The sequence below is a fragment of the Macrobrachium rosenbergii genome, chromosome 10, assembly GCF_040412425.1.
Source record: "Macrobrachium rosenbergii isolate ZJJX-2024 chromosome 10, ASM4041242v1, whole genome shotgun sequence".
NCBI lineage: Eukaryota > Metazoa > Arthropoda > Malacostraca > Decapoda > Palaemonidae > Macrobrachium > Macrobrachium rosenbergii.
Genome location: NC_089750.1, coordinates 69,792,207 through 69,808,227, shown reverse-complemented (window position 1 = coordinate 69,808,227; position 16,021 = coordinate 69,792,207). Strand labels below are relative to the sequence as shown.

At 35.8% G+C, this 16,021-nt stretch overlaps 1 protein-coding gene across 8 annotated transcripts in view; it reads right to left on the bottom strand.

Moving 5' to 3' along the window:
• The window catches only part of LOC136842804 (very long chain fatty acid elongase AAEL008004-like), an 81,395-nt gene that overhangs the window by 31,589 nt on the left and 33,785 nt on the right, over positions 1 to 16,021 (bottom strand). For 2 of the 8 annotated variants that reach the window (XM_067110667.1, XM_067110661.1), the window contains exon 1: positions 11,928 to 12,065. The exons of 4 other annotated variants lie outside the window; for them this stretch is intronic. The gene's annotated coding sequence lies outside the window, so the exon portion shown is untranslated. Of the gene's footprint in view, positions 1 to 11,927; positions 12,090 to 16,021 lie in introns of those variants that run through there. 2 more of the 8 variants (XM_067110668.1, XM_067110662.1) reach the window with 2 other exon arrangements.

Sequence of the window (16,021 nt, the reverse complement as noted above, 5' to 3'; positions counted from 1 at the left end):
ATATAATATATATATATATATATATATATATATATATATATATGTAATACATACATATATATATATATATATATATATATATATATTATAAATATATATATATATTGTGTGTGTGTGTGTGTGTGTGTGTGTGTATATAATTTACTGGTCACTTTTTATCAGATACATATGTAATTGTAATAGGCACAATGCCCTCTTAACTTTTCGAATTCTTCGCGCTTTTTTGATACGCTTGTCACTGCAAAGTCTTAAGATCCAATAAAATATATATATATATATATATATATATATATATATATATATATATATATATATATCCAGGGATAAGTACTATAAATGTTTACACAAATATTCTCATAGTCACAACTTTCACTTTGGTTTACAACAAAATAAAAAAAAAAAATCACAGCCAGCCCGGATGATGTCTGTTTTTAATCCCAGTTTGGACGCCAGCTCAAAATTCACGTCACTGCAATTTCAACGACCATCACTATCAGTTGACACATGAGCATGAGATAAAGGTTAGTGGTTTTAACATCTGTTTTGCTTTTAGAGAATGAGATAATCAAAAAGTAATGCAGGATGGGGAAACTGAGAGGCAGAAATTTCTTCCCACTTTCTCTTTCTCGCGAAGTGCCAGACGGTGAATTTCTCTTTGCCAGCTCGGACACTGGATGGGTTTCTTTATGCTGAGGAATATCTTGGGCATTTCCTGGCTGATATTGAGAGGAACAGTCAGGTACACCTATGCCGTGTTTTACGGTTCCTGACTGCTTCCTTCATAAGTTCTTCTATGAAAACGAACTGCCAAAAATCCCACTTTTTATTTTCATTGTGGTGGAAGCACGATACCTCAAGAACGGGTGAGCGAAATTTGATGAAAATTGGCAGATATATTCATGAGGTGGAGCTCTCGAGATAGATCACTTTTAGCATAAATCAGTTCAGAGTTAAGATTTTTCTTCAAAGGCAACAAATCGTGAGCTCAGAGACGAATTACTGCCAAAAAATTAATGATCTCGAAAAAATCATACAATAATTATATCCCCTTAGTGTCATCACATTCAGCTCGACCCTTCTTGAGTTATTCGACCAACACACGCACAGACAGTCACAGACACTCTTGAAATGGACAGACAGACAGACAGACAGCCACGGGAGCAAACATCACCTTCTTCTTAGTGCGTCAGCAGCAAAGGTAAATAAAGGCCTATTCAAATGTAACCTCTTCTCGCTAAAATTCACAAAGACACGGATGAATTACTCCAGCAAGCAGAGGCAGACAGATACGCGAGTCATCCTTTCTTCAATATTTGTTTATTTTTTGCACTCAAGTGCGGAATGCAATCAAGTGCTTCCGGCTTGGCAGACATGACAGGAGACGAGGGTAGAGCGTGTTTAAATAATTCATTTGGAGAAGAGTAACTTCTGATAGCTTCAAGTCATTGTTTGGTTTTCGAGAATAACGACTGTTAAAGTGATAAGTTTATCAGGTAGTTTGAAATTATTATTACATTTTTTTTATAACAAATAGGTTCATGAAACTGTAATTTCATGTAATAACGAAAATATTAAAATCTGTAGAAGAGAAAACTCATTACCTTGTTAATTTCCTATTTATCTAACAAAAGACAAGGCTTTGAAAAAGAGGCAAAGGAAGCAAATGTATCATGAGGCCAGTAAGACGCAAGGGTCAGGAAAAACGGAGATAAGATGAGAATTCCACGGCTTGATATTAGAGGGAAAGAAACGAGAAGTATTTGAAGGAAAGGGCGATCTTACAGTTGTTACACGTCACCTAAGAGGAGGAGGAGGAGGAGGAGGAGGAGGAGGAGGAGGAGGAGGAGGAGGAGGAGGAGGAGGAGGAGGAGGAGGAGGAGGAGGAGGGACTCCCCATCGAACTGGACGGAGTATTGGCAGAAATAATATCTATAAACACACGTATATATATACACACACATGTGTATATATATATATATATATATATATATATATATATATATATATATATATATATATATATATATATATATATATATATATATATATATATATATATATATATATATATATATATATATATATACATATACATATATGAGTATATATATATATATATATATATATATATATATATATATATATATATATATATATATATACATTGTATATACATTAATGGTTTTCAGTGTTTATTGATGGTTGCTTCCATAGAGCCAGGGGAAAAACATTTTGTTGTACTGAGAGATTAGGAACTTTTGACTTTAAGAGTAATTTAGTCTTGCCAAAACGCAACAAATTTTATCGACTGCAAATAGAAACTGAATGTTATTTCTATCAGTAATTCACGTACGAAGAATTCATTTGCAATAAGCCAGTAACGCCAACAGGAGTGGCGTAAAAAATTAACTGCTCAGCGTGTGATACACCTTACGCTGGACATTCTGGTAAGGAACTATGCGAGAGAGTGACACGGCATAAATATTAATGCACGCGTTGCAAATAGTTGCAGTGACATCTTTTGCCCCGCAAGAGATTTGGACCTCCCTCATATTCTTCATCCGAGGGACCTTTGTGAATGTACAAGATATATGTAGGTCTATAGTGTATGTAGATTATGTGTATATACATGTATATATCCATATACTGTAGGTATATATAATGTATGTATATGTATATATATATATATATATATATATATATATATATATATATATATATATATATATATATTATCTATATATATATATATATTATCTATATATATATAAATATATATATATATATATATATATATATATATATATATATATATATATATATATATACATATACATATACAGTATATATAGATAATATACATATATCGTCAATATACGGGCATGGGGGTAGCAGCGGCATCCCAAAAGACTTGCCGAGAACCTGAAACCTAACAGTTGGCTCCTCTCCCTTAACCACAAATACAAAAGGAAAAACAAAGGCGCGGACGGTTTAAAAACACGAATACAATAATGGCAATCTGAAAGATAATAATCTACAATAACACCAAAAGAAAATTAAAAAGGTTTCGAATGATAATTGTAAACACTACCCACTAACTGTGAAAAAAAAAACGAAAAGAAAGTAGAATAGAAAGCGACAATATAAATTATTAGACAAAATCAAGTATTTCGCCCCTGTGTTATATAACAGCGCTAATTTCAAGTTACCCGGACGTTTTGGTGCTATAATTTGGACGGGTTTTCACAGATACTGGACATTTTACAGGTTTTAGATTGGATACTATCTCAAGGAGCTGGGAGGGTGATAATTACGCCTGAGTCCGTGGTGATGGTGAAGATGATGGTCTGAGTTCGTGGCGATGGTGAAGATAATGGTGAGGAATGTTGATGATAATGAGGATTGTGACGAGGATCATAACATGATGGTGGTGATGAGACTGTTATGGATAAGGTGAAAGAAAGAACTATAATGATAGTGATATAGCGATGATGGTGATGACATGGTTATGAATAGAAAGAACTATAATGTTAGTGGTATGGTGATGATGGTGGTGACGACAAAGAAAGAACTATGATGATGGTAATGATGGTGCATATGATCAAACGACTATTAATTACAATGAGAATTGTGATGAGGACCACGGCAAGATGGTAGTGATGAGACAGTAATGAAGATGGCGAAAGAAAGAACTATGAGAGTGATATAGTGATGATGGTGACTAGGATCAATCGAATATCAATGATAATGAGAATTGTGATGAGGACCACGGCATGATGGTAGTTATGAGACAGATACGAAGACGGTGAAAGAAAGAAGTATAACGACAGTGATGTAGTGATGATGGTGACTACGAGCAATCGAACTTTAATGATAATGATCGGCACCTTGGCACAGTGACTTTGATGAGACGTTTAGGCAGAGGGAGAAATACACCGCAAAAACGATAGTGATGAATATGAGCAGACTTTATATAAGAGACTGACTGATAGGTTTTAAACTCAAGTACCTGGCGTCACAGCAACAGAGGTCATCGACATCGAAAAATACGCTAGAAGAATCAACCTTTTATAAAATAAACTGAAAAGCAAAAAGTCAGACAATGAACACTCATGCTGTCTACGATGATATCTTAAGACTAAGTCACTAAGATAGGAACGACAAGAAAACTACGCCGAGTTCATGCGGCCTGTGTAAACGCCACAGCATCAATTTCTGCTTGGGCAATCAAATTTCAGCTCCATGTTCTGGTCAGGTCGGTAAACTTCGATGTTGTCGATAGCGTAATCATCACGAGAAGATGGTAAACAGGTTCTTTTATTGTCTTCCTAAAGTTCACTTCTTAAAACATCGAACATCACCAAAATTTGAAGGAGAAAGGTTCAAGAGAAATCTGATGTTTAAATAAAAAAAAAAGTGATTCTACGCCTAAATTTCTTCTAGATACTCTTATTAAATGAACCAGGCTAGGATACAGGTGTCTAGACACGCGTTAAAAATATTGACGCTATTGGACACCAGTATTTTAAGTATTAAAAACTCGACTTAAGTCTGTCCGGGAAATTCTTTATATCAGAACCGGCTACAGCTTCTAATTTTTGTGCAGGTTTTAGCAGTTATACAACAAGGGTACAAACTTCAAACTTCTTCTGAAGACTGGTAGAAAACTCATAAAAACTTTCGTTCCTCAGCTTTATAAGATAATACTCGTTCGAGAGCTTGTAAACATTTGTTTAGCACCTAGACCGGAAATACCTGATGCAAGTATTTATACCATTAATTCTTTTTCTGTCGCGTGGAAAAATAAATAACGATTCCACATTTCTACGTTTGACCGCGCGTCAGTTATATCGCAAATTACGTAAACATCGTTTCATTTCATAATATTCAGTGATTCCTTGTTTCCACAGACTTTGCTTAGATGAATAATGAATTGCGGAAGCTTTCGCTCATTACTGATGATCGCAGTTGCAGTAAAAGAGAGTGAAAATTAGGTTAACCAAACGTTCCAGATTCCAGTTCTTCCATTCCTGGCACCACCTGTGTCACTTCGCTTTTATCGCTCAACTTTCGCCGAGATCAGAGGTCCGCGCCAACCTTCTCATATCCTCTAACACCTTACCCGTGATGGCATAAGGCCTACTTCAACTAAACTAGCCACACCAACCTCACGAGCTCGCTACCCTGTTCCGCAGCTCACGCCTTAAATGATTTCTCAACTTCTGGTAACAGTTATCCCAAAACTTAATGAAATGAAGAGAGTGTACGACTCCACTGAACGTGGTGGCGTTCACCATTTCCTCTTCCTCCTCCTCCTCCTCCTCCTCCTCCTCCTTCTCCTTCTCCTCCCCCTCCTTCCTTTTGTTTGCTTTCATCCACCTTCACTTTCTCCAGACGCCCTGAAATTTCTTTAGGAATAACTCCTCCCCTTGCCTCATGCCCATCCCATCTGCCGGCCTTCACGTTTATCATTAATTTACTGTTTACAGCCGCAGTTATTTTCCTACTTGAAACTGCACTCTCTGCGCCCACCTTTCACTCCTTTCCGCTTTACTAATCTTCATTCTCGCATCACTACATAAACCTTAATTTTCTCTACTGTCCTTAGCCATACGTACAACAAGATACCGCAAAATGAAGACAGATCTTTTCTTTAGATATTTTATATCAACTTGGCACTACTCGCTCAGCAAAAGTTTAACTTTAAAAAAGAGTGTTAGTCCACTGGATCTTATCAACATGTTTTCGAGAGCTAAGATTCCTCAGATCCCAAACCTTTCCTATTCATTCCTAAACCTGCACTGTGTTATTCGTTTTCAAGCTTAAAATCTTACGCCACCTCTTTATGCAACGGTCATTTCTGTAACATACCCCCATGCCCACCCCTCCCAAAAATTAATGACACCATTAGATGACCGAGACAAAAAGTATGACAATTATTCATGCCTCATGACATTCGTTGATTTCATAATGACAGTTCTAAGTTTGACCGCTCCGTCAAAAAAAAAAAAAAAAATTACAGCCTTCATTACAGTATGCCTTTCGGTGTCAGTGACCTTTCGCTGACGTCAGAGTGGCAGAGAACATAATATAAATTAATCAGTCAGCCTGTGCACCTTCATCACTGGCCATCAAACTTTAAAAAATTTGGCGTTTTTGTCATTAAATTAAAACCGAATCAATAAAGTAAACTCAATACGAATTCAGGGAACGCACAGATCAAGCAATATTATTTCACGAACTCCTAATCTGAAATAAAATAAGCAAAGTAAAACCATGAGCTCACAAAATATAAAAAAATTATTCTTATTTATATTTTCCTTTACTTCGGGGAAATTAATAATAGCCAATTTCAAGTCAAAGCAATCATGATTATTTTCTTCTCTGAGCTATTAATTAATGCCTGTCCAAATCCAAACTTTCTGAAGCGTCATTCGATTTCAGCTAAACTTCAGATGAGTCACAGAAATTTCAAGGAACAGAGACTGAGATAATGATGATGATGATGATGATGATGATGATGATGCTGCAAAAGATGAATCTGGGAGGAGTGAAGGAGAAAAATCATCCTGTAATATGAGACTCCATCCTACAATATGAGACTAAATGCGTAGAAGACAAAGTTAGAATGCGGTTCTTTAATTCTTTGCACCTTTACAAAAATGACCTTTAACCAAGTCAGGAGTGTTCTTCAATTTATTGTACAATATTGACATTTAATGTCAGGAGTATTCTCTAACTTATTGTACAAAATTGACATTTAATGCAGGAGTATTCTTTAATTCATTGTACAATATTGACATTTAATGTCAGTAGTATTCTTTAATTTATTGTACAAAATTGACACTTAAAGTAAGGAGTATTCTTTAATTTATTGGACAAAATTGACATTTAATGCAGGAGGATTCTTTAATTTATTGCACAAAATTGACATTTAATGGCATGAGTATTCTTTACTTTATTGTACAAAATTGACATTTGACGTCAGAAGCATTCTTTAATTTATTGTTTCTTGACAAGTTTCACCTTGAACCAAGCCAGGGGTGTTCTTTAATCGATTGTATCTTTAAAAGTGACCTTTAACCAAGCCAGGAGGGTTCTTTAATTAACTGAACCTTTATGCAATCGACATTTAATCAAGTCAGGAGTATTCTGTAATTTATTGTTTCTTTAAAAAATTTACATTTACTGTCAGTAGTGTTCCTTAAATCATTGTTCCTTCACAAATAAGACCTTTAACTAAGACAGGAGTGTTTATTTATTTTACCCTAACAAAACTGACATTTAATCAAGTCAGGAGTATTATTTAATTTATTGTTCCTTTACAAATTTGACATTTACATTTAACCAAGTAAGGAATATTCTCTAATTAATTGCTCCTTTAGGAAAGATTTAACGTAAGGAGTAATCTTTAATTTAGTGTTCATTTACAAAATTGACATTTAATCAAGTCAAAAGCATTATTTATTTTATTGTTCCTTTACAAGATCTGACATTGACATTTAACCAATTCAGGAGTACTCTCTAATTTATTGTTCCTTTATAAAAACGACCTTTAAACAGATCAGGGGCATAAATCTTTCGACGTTCGTGACATTATACGATATACCTAAGGCCTCGGGAAAGCTACGACGATATTTCTAGCCAGCAAGTCGATACTCAGAAAAATGAACGACCTTCTATAGCTGCAAACGATCTGTGATTTGAGGCAGGAAACGAAATCCCGCATATTTAACCCGAGGTCACTTAATCCTAGTTGAACTAGTTTTTTTATGATACTGCAAGAATGCTTTCGTTTTCCAAGACTCTGAAATACAAGTTAAGTATTTTATACTTCAGTCTGTCACCCCATCAAACTCTTTTCCTTTAGAATGAGTTGGTCACCAAAAAGTGTTCACTTCTCGCTGTCTGCAAATCTTTTTGAGGTGAGGTTGCTGGCCCCATGCTCTTCTCTAACAGGGCTGTGGCCACCACAGTAGTCTGACCACAAGGTACATAAGTCTCTTCCTAGGTCAACAGGAACTCATAGGTTCTTGGGTCATTAGTTATTGAGGGGAGATCGTTAACCACTCAGCTACAGAAACTACACACACACACGCACGCACACACACACACACACGCACATATGTATACATATATATATATATATATATATATATATATATATATATATATATATATATATATATATATACAGTATATGCAGTACACATATGTATATAATATATGTGTGTTTGTGTATGTATATATATGTATATATATGTATGTATATACATACATTCATACATACATACATACATACATACATACATACATACATACATACATACATATATATATATATATATATATATATATATATATATATATATTCAAATCTATATGTATATATCTATTGACACACACTCATATATATATGTGTGTGTGTGTGCGTGTACGTGAGTGCATGCGTATCGTTTATCGTTGCAACATTATCCCCCCAAAACATACTCAGTTTACATTAAAACCATTACAGTGTTGCTCCCGAAACAGCCACTTCGAGTTTTACCTGCAATACAATTTGACCAAATTCTCGCGAAACCTGTTAAAAGTTGAAACGTTCGACAGAAAATCGGTCACTGGAAAAACTGAAAATATGTAAAAATGAAAAAAAAAAATTAAAGTCTCTATGTCCAGCAACTTGTTTTTTTAGTCTGGAACTGTGAAAGAAATGATTAGATTTACTAAAGTTTTGGCATGTAGTCCTCAAAATATGCACGACTATGTTCTAAGTCTATTCCCGTCTACCATAAAATATTTAGAATAAGTCTGAGCACTTGAGCATCTTTCACGAACAAAATACATCATAAATCTTCTGCTAAAGCAAAATCTGTGATGAAATGGCAAAGAAACATAAGCATCAATAATGAAGGAGAAACGATTTATAGAGAACTTCGCCATTAAACAAAGGAGAAGTTTGCACCATAACACTACCCTTGGTGACCGCGGTAAATAATAATTGTCATCATCATCATCATAACTTCAAACGTCGTGTGAGACAAAGGGACACTTATATATAATTTCAGTTTATATACAATTTCATACATTCCTGGAAGTTTCCGGTACAGTCGGTACCAGTCTAAAAAAAATTACCAGTTGCTGGTAAAAAAGAATGAGATAATCAAAATTATTCGCTAACCCCGGTGGTATGCCCTCCATCTAAGGAGGTGAACTATATAAAGCAACAGTTCTGAAGGCACTATAACGGTAGACAAACCTCAAGAGTCATCAATTACACCTTGGATTTTCCCTTTTTTTACGATCAATGTAACATAATCCGGGGCAATAGTTACGAAGGTAAAAAGCTCACAGGGATAGTGAATGTGTCGGCCAAAAGAAATGAGCGGAAAAAGATATTACACAGAGGAGAGAGAGAGAGAGAGAGAGAGAGAGAGAGAGAGAGAGAGAGAGAGAGAGAGAGAGAGAGATTAGGTAATAACTCTCCTTTCACATGAAAACTCTACTTTTCCATTTACATAAAAAGTCTTATTTTTAATTTGCTTGATATGTACTGCTGAAACCTTCCAAGTGTTTAGGTATAGTTATTATTATTTAGAAAAGGCGTTTCTTTGTCGCCATGCACCTTTTTCTGCATATTTTTGGCTTTATTTAATCCATCCCCCCCCCGCCCAAAATGAAATACAATATACTATTACACTACAAAGGCAATTTTCGTCGTAAATAAAAGAGCTGAGGACACGGGGGCGTATGAGAGAGAGAGAGAGAGAGAGAGACAGAGAGAGAGAGAGGGCAGACGGATCTTCCTACGTACCATGACTCTTGAGAAGGCAAATCAAAGCCAGCCAGAGCAAAATCAGCAACCGTTCGAAAGAGGAAAAAAAAAAAGAGAGCAGTTTTTACTAGTGCTTCCAACAGACGGATTCTGGCTGACGATAACACTTTCACTGCAGAACGGGTTAGGCTGAACGACGTGAAGAAGAAGAAGAAGAAAGAAGAAGAAGAAGAAGAAGAAGAAGAAGAAGAAGAAGAAGAAGAAGAAGAAAGAAAAAAAGAAAACAAATATGAAACAAAAAAAGTGCTTGGTCTTTCGGGACCGAGAGAGTGTTTGTCGCGCTTGTCCAAAGCAAGGCTACGGGAGCTTGAAGGCTCCAGAAGAATTTTGGGTAGAAGAAGAACTGGAGGGAGCAAGTATGATATGATAGGACTGGTCTCAGCAGCAAGGACTTAGACCAAAAACCGCACGGGTCAAGGACATATTCGTGCGGGAATTTTTACAACAGGCGCCGGGCCAATCCGCCCTCCTGCTTGCCCTGCCTCGTGGAAATGCCAACTTTCTCTCTCTCTTTAAAACAAGTGAGTTTGTGTGAACCTGGTTCAAACACTAATGCAGCTCATCGCAGCCGTAAATAACGTAACAGCAAGCGTGTGACCGCGGCAAAAAAAAAAAAAAAAAAAAAAAAAAATCCAATATCGAAATCGACATGATTTTCCAGACGAAACCCGTCCCATTTTGGAAGGCGTCCACGTACTATACTGATCGCCCGTCAGTTATAGTATGCTCTATTTTCAAGGCTCAGTATCAACGCCCGTCATTTGGGCATTTGCGAAAGCAGGAAGCTTAGGCCTTAGATTACTATCCTTGTCTGAAGCGTAAGTGAATTAGTAGCTTGCTGGAATCTCTTCAGACAGGAAGTTAACTTTCTAAATCTTGGAATATATTTCTAATAACGTGACCAAATAAAAACAGTACAGTAAATAGAAAATTCAGCTTTCTCTCTCTTTCATGCACACACGCATACACACAAACACACATATATAAATATACATATACATATATATACAATTTATATATGTATATATTTAAATACATAATATAATATATATATATATATATATATATATATATATATATATATATATATATATATATACAATGTGTGTATAAAATACATTCATTTTCTTAAGCAGACCACCAATTCAGTTGACTTTACAAGTTACAAGTGGATCCGGGTAATTTATAGCTGCACGGTAGACTACACATAATCTTGAAATGAATAAAAATCCCACTTAGTAAGTAAAGCAATATAAACAATGGCAATAATCAACATGACCATTTCACTGCCTCCGGTTCCGTAAAAACATTTCCACTAAATATTTTCCTACATATTGCAATTTAAACAAACGACGCAACATTGCAAACACGTTCACATACGTGAAAGGATATGCCACTTTGACACTTGGATGACTTGGTTTTCGTTGGTGAGTTTTATTATACTACAACACTAAAAAATGCTTTTGTATTCTCAAAAGCACGAAATAATAATGATGGTTTTGATCCTTGGAAAAATATTACTAATATCATTTATACTATTACTGGTCGCATCTGCCACGCACTTCAGAATAAAATGCTTAACCCGAGTTTGGAAAATAACCGTCAGAACTTTGCAGAGAAATTCCTCACGCGAAAAGTGACATTACAAAGAGAGCAGAGCTCAAACATACTTTTAAAATTTGTTGAAAGCACAAAAAAATAAATAAATAAATAAAAACCGAAAAAGGAAACACTTAATTAATCACTTCACATCGCACCTCATCCCAGAAAAACATATTGACTCGTGCTGTTCGCCGAGACCGACATTTCATTGAAAAGAAAAAATTATCGCTCAGCAAGATTACACACACACACACACACACACACACACACACACACACACACACACAGCTGAGAAGAAGATAGATAAACATGGAAAGTGAAAATTCAGAAGATTTGCAGCCAGTCACTTCAGCTCAAAAGGTGAAAATTTTACTGTTTAGTCACCTCAAGTTGAAAAGGGTGGCTTTTAATTTATACGAAGTTATTTAAAGAAAGACATGACAAGCTCCAGACAGCCACGTCATCCCAAAAGGTGGCATTTGAAAAAACTTACACAAACAGGAATTCATAAACAGCCGCGGTCGCTCCAAATCAGGGGGTTCAACTTACACAAGTCAAGGGAACGTTGGAACGTGTCCGCACTCCGCTGGGCAAGAGATACAAATGGTCAGCCGTCTTCCAAGACTGTCGGGGTTTATCTCTCGACCCAGAGCCAAGGGTAAAGTGGGCGGAGCGTTCTCTTCCACCTCCCCCCCCCCAAACAACAGCTCGCCACCCCTCTCTCTCTCTCTCTCTCTCTCTCTCTCTCTCTCTCTCTCTCTCTCTCTGATGTAAAAGCTTGTAGTTTTTTTCCTATAATGCACGCAAATATGAATGATAAGAACGAAGGAGCACTTTGGTATTAAAAAGTAGTGAGGAATGAATGTTTTTTAATAAAACGAGTCTATATTTCACTTCAAATTTCCGGAATTAAAACTCATGCCAGTGTTTTTCCCAACAGTGTTTTTTTTCTGTCACTCAACTCCATATAAAAAAAAAAGGTCGAGAGAGGGGGAAAAGTATTATTTCTATAGATCGACCTTTCTAGCTTCCCTGCTGATTATAAAAAAAAAAAAACAATTGCGTGTTTATTTGCCTATTGTTCCGATGCAAATAAAGTCTGTATTATAGCACCTTGGGCAAAAACACAAGATGGTATAAAACTATTTCTCTCACTCGTAAGGCGTGAACTATAAACGTAGCAAATCCGATGTTTATGGCTCCGAAGAAAAGTACAGTTTTTCAGTTCCTGTTTTACAGCCGATGGCGATTACAAATTCAAACGGAGTGACTGCGCTCTCCTTTCATAGGCAAGAGAAAACTGGTTTTTTTCGTACTGAAACGACAAAGAGAACGCAAGGCATTTTTAACACTGATTTGACGAAATAACCTATGAACTATTTCACAGTGATGTGACAAGAAAAACTGTCAATTTTCCCACATTTATGTGACGAGAAAATATAATGAATAATCCACATCGATTCGGCTAGAAAAAAAATAATACGATTTCACAATGAAGGGACATTGAGAATATAGCCAGATCTCCACATTACGGTGACAAGTGAAAAAATAAGTTTTTCATACTGATTTGAAGACAGAAAATACTGACGTTTTACAGCAATTTTAAAATAATGTTTTTCTACACTGATTTTTAAAAAATTATTGTTTTTCACATTGATTTGAACAAAATATTCACACAGATTTAAAAAATAAAATAATCAATTTACCATACTGTTGGGCTAAAATAATGAACCCTTTTCGACAATATGATAAAATAAATTAATGAATAATCTCAGCCCACGAATAAATATGTAAAACCACCAATCTTTACAAATCTATACAAAGACAAGCCTTCAAAAATATCCAATAAAAAAAAATTTTAGTTTCTGTTTCCATTTTACCAAATGTCAATCGAGCCTTTTATTTATGTTTGTCTGAATCCCTATCAGCACTGGGTTTCCCTTTTATAATTAAGAGAATACTGAGTGGCATTAAGAATATCTAGAGACAGAAAGAGTGTAAAGAAGGACAAAGAATATACAGATACATAAAAAATAAAGGAAGGAAGCGGTCATCATTACCCTCATTTTCTTACCAGACTTTTCTCTCTCCAATTACTTTAAGAAGTTATCTTCATTCTAAATACCAACCAAATCAGGAGTTCCAATCTTTCATTCCATCATGTAGAGCAAAAGTTCACGTTTCCAAAACTATAGGTGAAAATGCAGAACCCTTCAGTCAGTTTAATCCTAAATCCAAAATCCTAGGAAGTCAAAATTCAGTAAACCCAATTATAAATCCAAATTTACCAAGATGTCAAAAAATTCAGTGAGATAACTTATAAATCCAACTTCCTTGAGAAGTCCCATAGAGGATTAAATCCTCATATAAACAGAATATCACAACCAAATCTTTCAATAAGGTTCATTTGATTTTGAACTGTAGCTATAAGGGACACTTAGCATCCTATCTCTGGGAATTAGGTAAATTCAGAGGCCACACTTTGTTGGCCATATAATCACCGTTCCGATTCAATGGGTTATGCCATAACCTCTCTTGAGATGTGTTCCTATTTACAAATAATTTTACCTAGTTAATTTATTCTACTACTATGACCTTCTGTTTTGCTTCGTAAAAACTGACGCTCATGATAAGTAACAATCGTTTCAATGGCGTTCATCTTTCACTTCCATCAAATGTCCCTAAATCCGAAGGAAATCAGAGGTATGAATTCAAAATCAAAATCACTAACGAGACAAACACGGTGAAATTTTTATTAGAGCTGAATGAAAAGGTTAATTCATTCATGAAATTTTAGCGTCACGTTCAAGACATCCAGTAGCTAGTCCAGATGTTGATTTTTCAGCAGTTCACCAAACTAGTAAGCAGTTGAAAACCTACAGAAGCTCTATTCAAAATACACCTAGCTATTCGTTTTGGATTGCATCCTTCAGGGTGTAGAACATCTCGGTGACTTTAATGGTGCACTTATTACTTCTTTAAGAACAGCCAGATAAAAGGTGATATTTTGGATACCATCTCTTTTGACTTGTTTCAAAAAATCCCGGAGACAGAGCATTAAAGGAAATCCCTCATTAAATCAGGTATCTGAGTATCTATTTCTTAATTATCTTCCAGGAAGTCTATTATGAAGTCTTAAAGTGATTTAGAAATATATACAGAACACTGAACTGAGAATACCAAGTCCAAATATGCTCCTATAGCATGCTACAAAATAATTCCTAATTTTTTCAGGAACTCGGACGTCAAAATCAGAACTGTCAAGAGGATAGCTAATAGGTCCTTCCTTACTCAAAGCACATAAAAAGTCCAAAGCATAATGGCAAATATAAATTCAGAAACACCAAATTAGCAAACAGGAAATCAGTATTTTAAATCAGGCCAAGAATGAGATCATAGTTTAATTGGCATAACATCAGCCATCACTCCTCTAAAACTAGGAGCACTAAGTATAGGCCACTTCACAAGCTTTGCATAAAGTTGGAATTTATTTCCTTCCACTTACCAAAGGCAAGATGCACAAACCCTCACGAGGCCAGGTAACAAACACATATCTATCATTAGGACAGGTAAAGTGGATACTCAGTCGATATCTAACAGAATCCTTGCGGTGGCTTCTAAAAATACAACATAAATTGTGAGGAAGGCAAATCGCAAAATATCAAAAGAGAAAAATTAAAAATAAATGAGATTAAAAATACTCAAACTAAGTCTAAGATTGTAATACATCAAGAAAGCTCAATTTAATGCTTTCAGTTCTAAATGACAATGTATGAAAAGCATACAATCTCCGGAACACCTGCTAGTACTGTATCAGGTTTCTATTCCGAGAACGTCTCAGTTTAGCTGGCCGGGGGGCTACGTAATTCTCAAAACTACGCAACAGAGTCATATCGAAGTCATTCGTGTAGCAAAGTATATAGTCTAATATTTAAGTATGTCAGTGATAAAGTGTAATAAGCAACGAGAGCTAACAAGGCCGCCTGAATAATCCGCAAAACAAAAAATGCATTGGGAGAAAAATAGACAAGTAAAAAGTGCGCCGAAGTTTCTTTAGCGCAATCGAGTTTTCTGCACATCGTTTAGTCAAGGCCACCGAAAATAGATCTATCTTTCGGTGGTCTCGGTATAATGCAGTATGAGCCGCGCCCCATCAAACTTTAACCACGGCTCGGTGGTGAGCTGGCCTATATCGTTGCCAGATGCACGATTATGGCTAACTTTAACCTTAAATAAAATAAAAACTACTGAGGTTAGAAGGCTGCAATTTGGTATGTTTGATGATTGGAGGGTGGATGGTCAACACACCAATTTGCAGCCCTCTAGCCTCAGTAGTTTTTAAGATCTGAGGGCGGACAGAAAAAGTGCGGGCAGAATAAAGTACGGACGGACAAAGCCGGCACAATAGTTTTCTTTTCAAAAAACTAAAAAGCGTCTGGGAAAATTAAAATGTGTTGGGAAAAAATAAAAACAAGCGTTCGGAAAAATCAAAATGCATTAAAGGAAACCCTCCCCCCTCTAGGAGAATCGCAATTGATAGTGTCACCTAGTTCTTCATTGGAGGGGTGGGTAGAGCTCTCGGCTAGC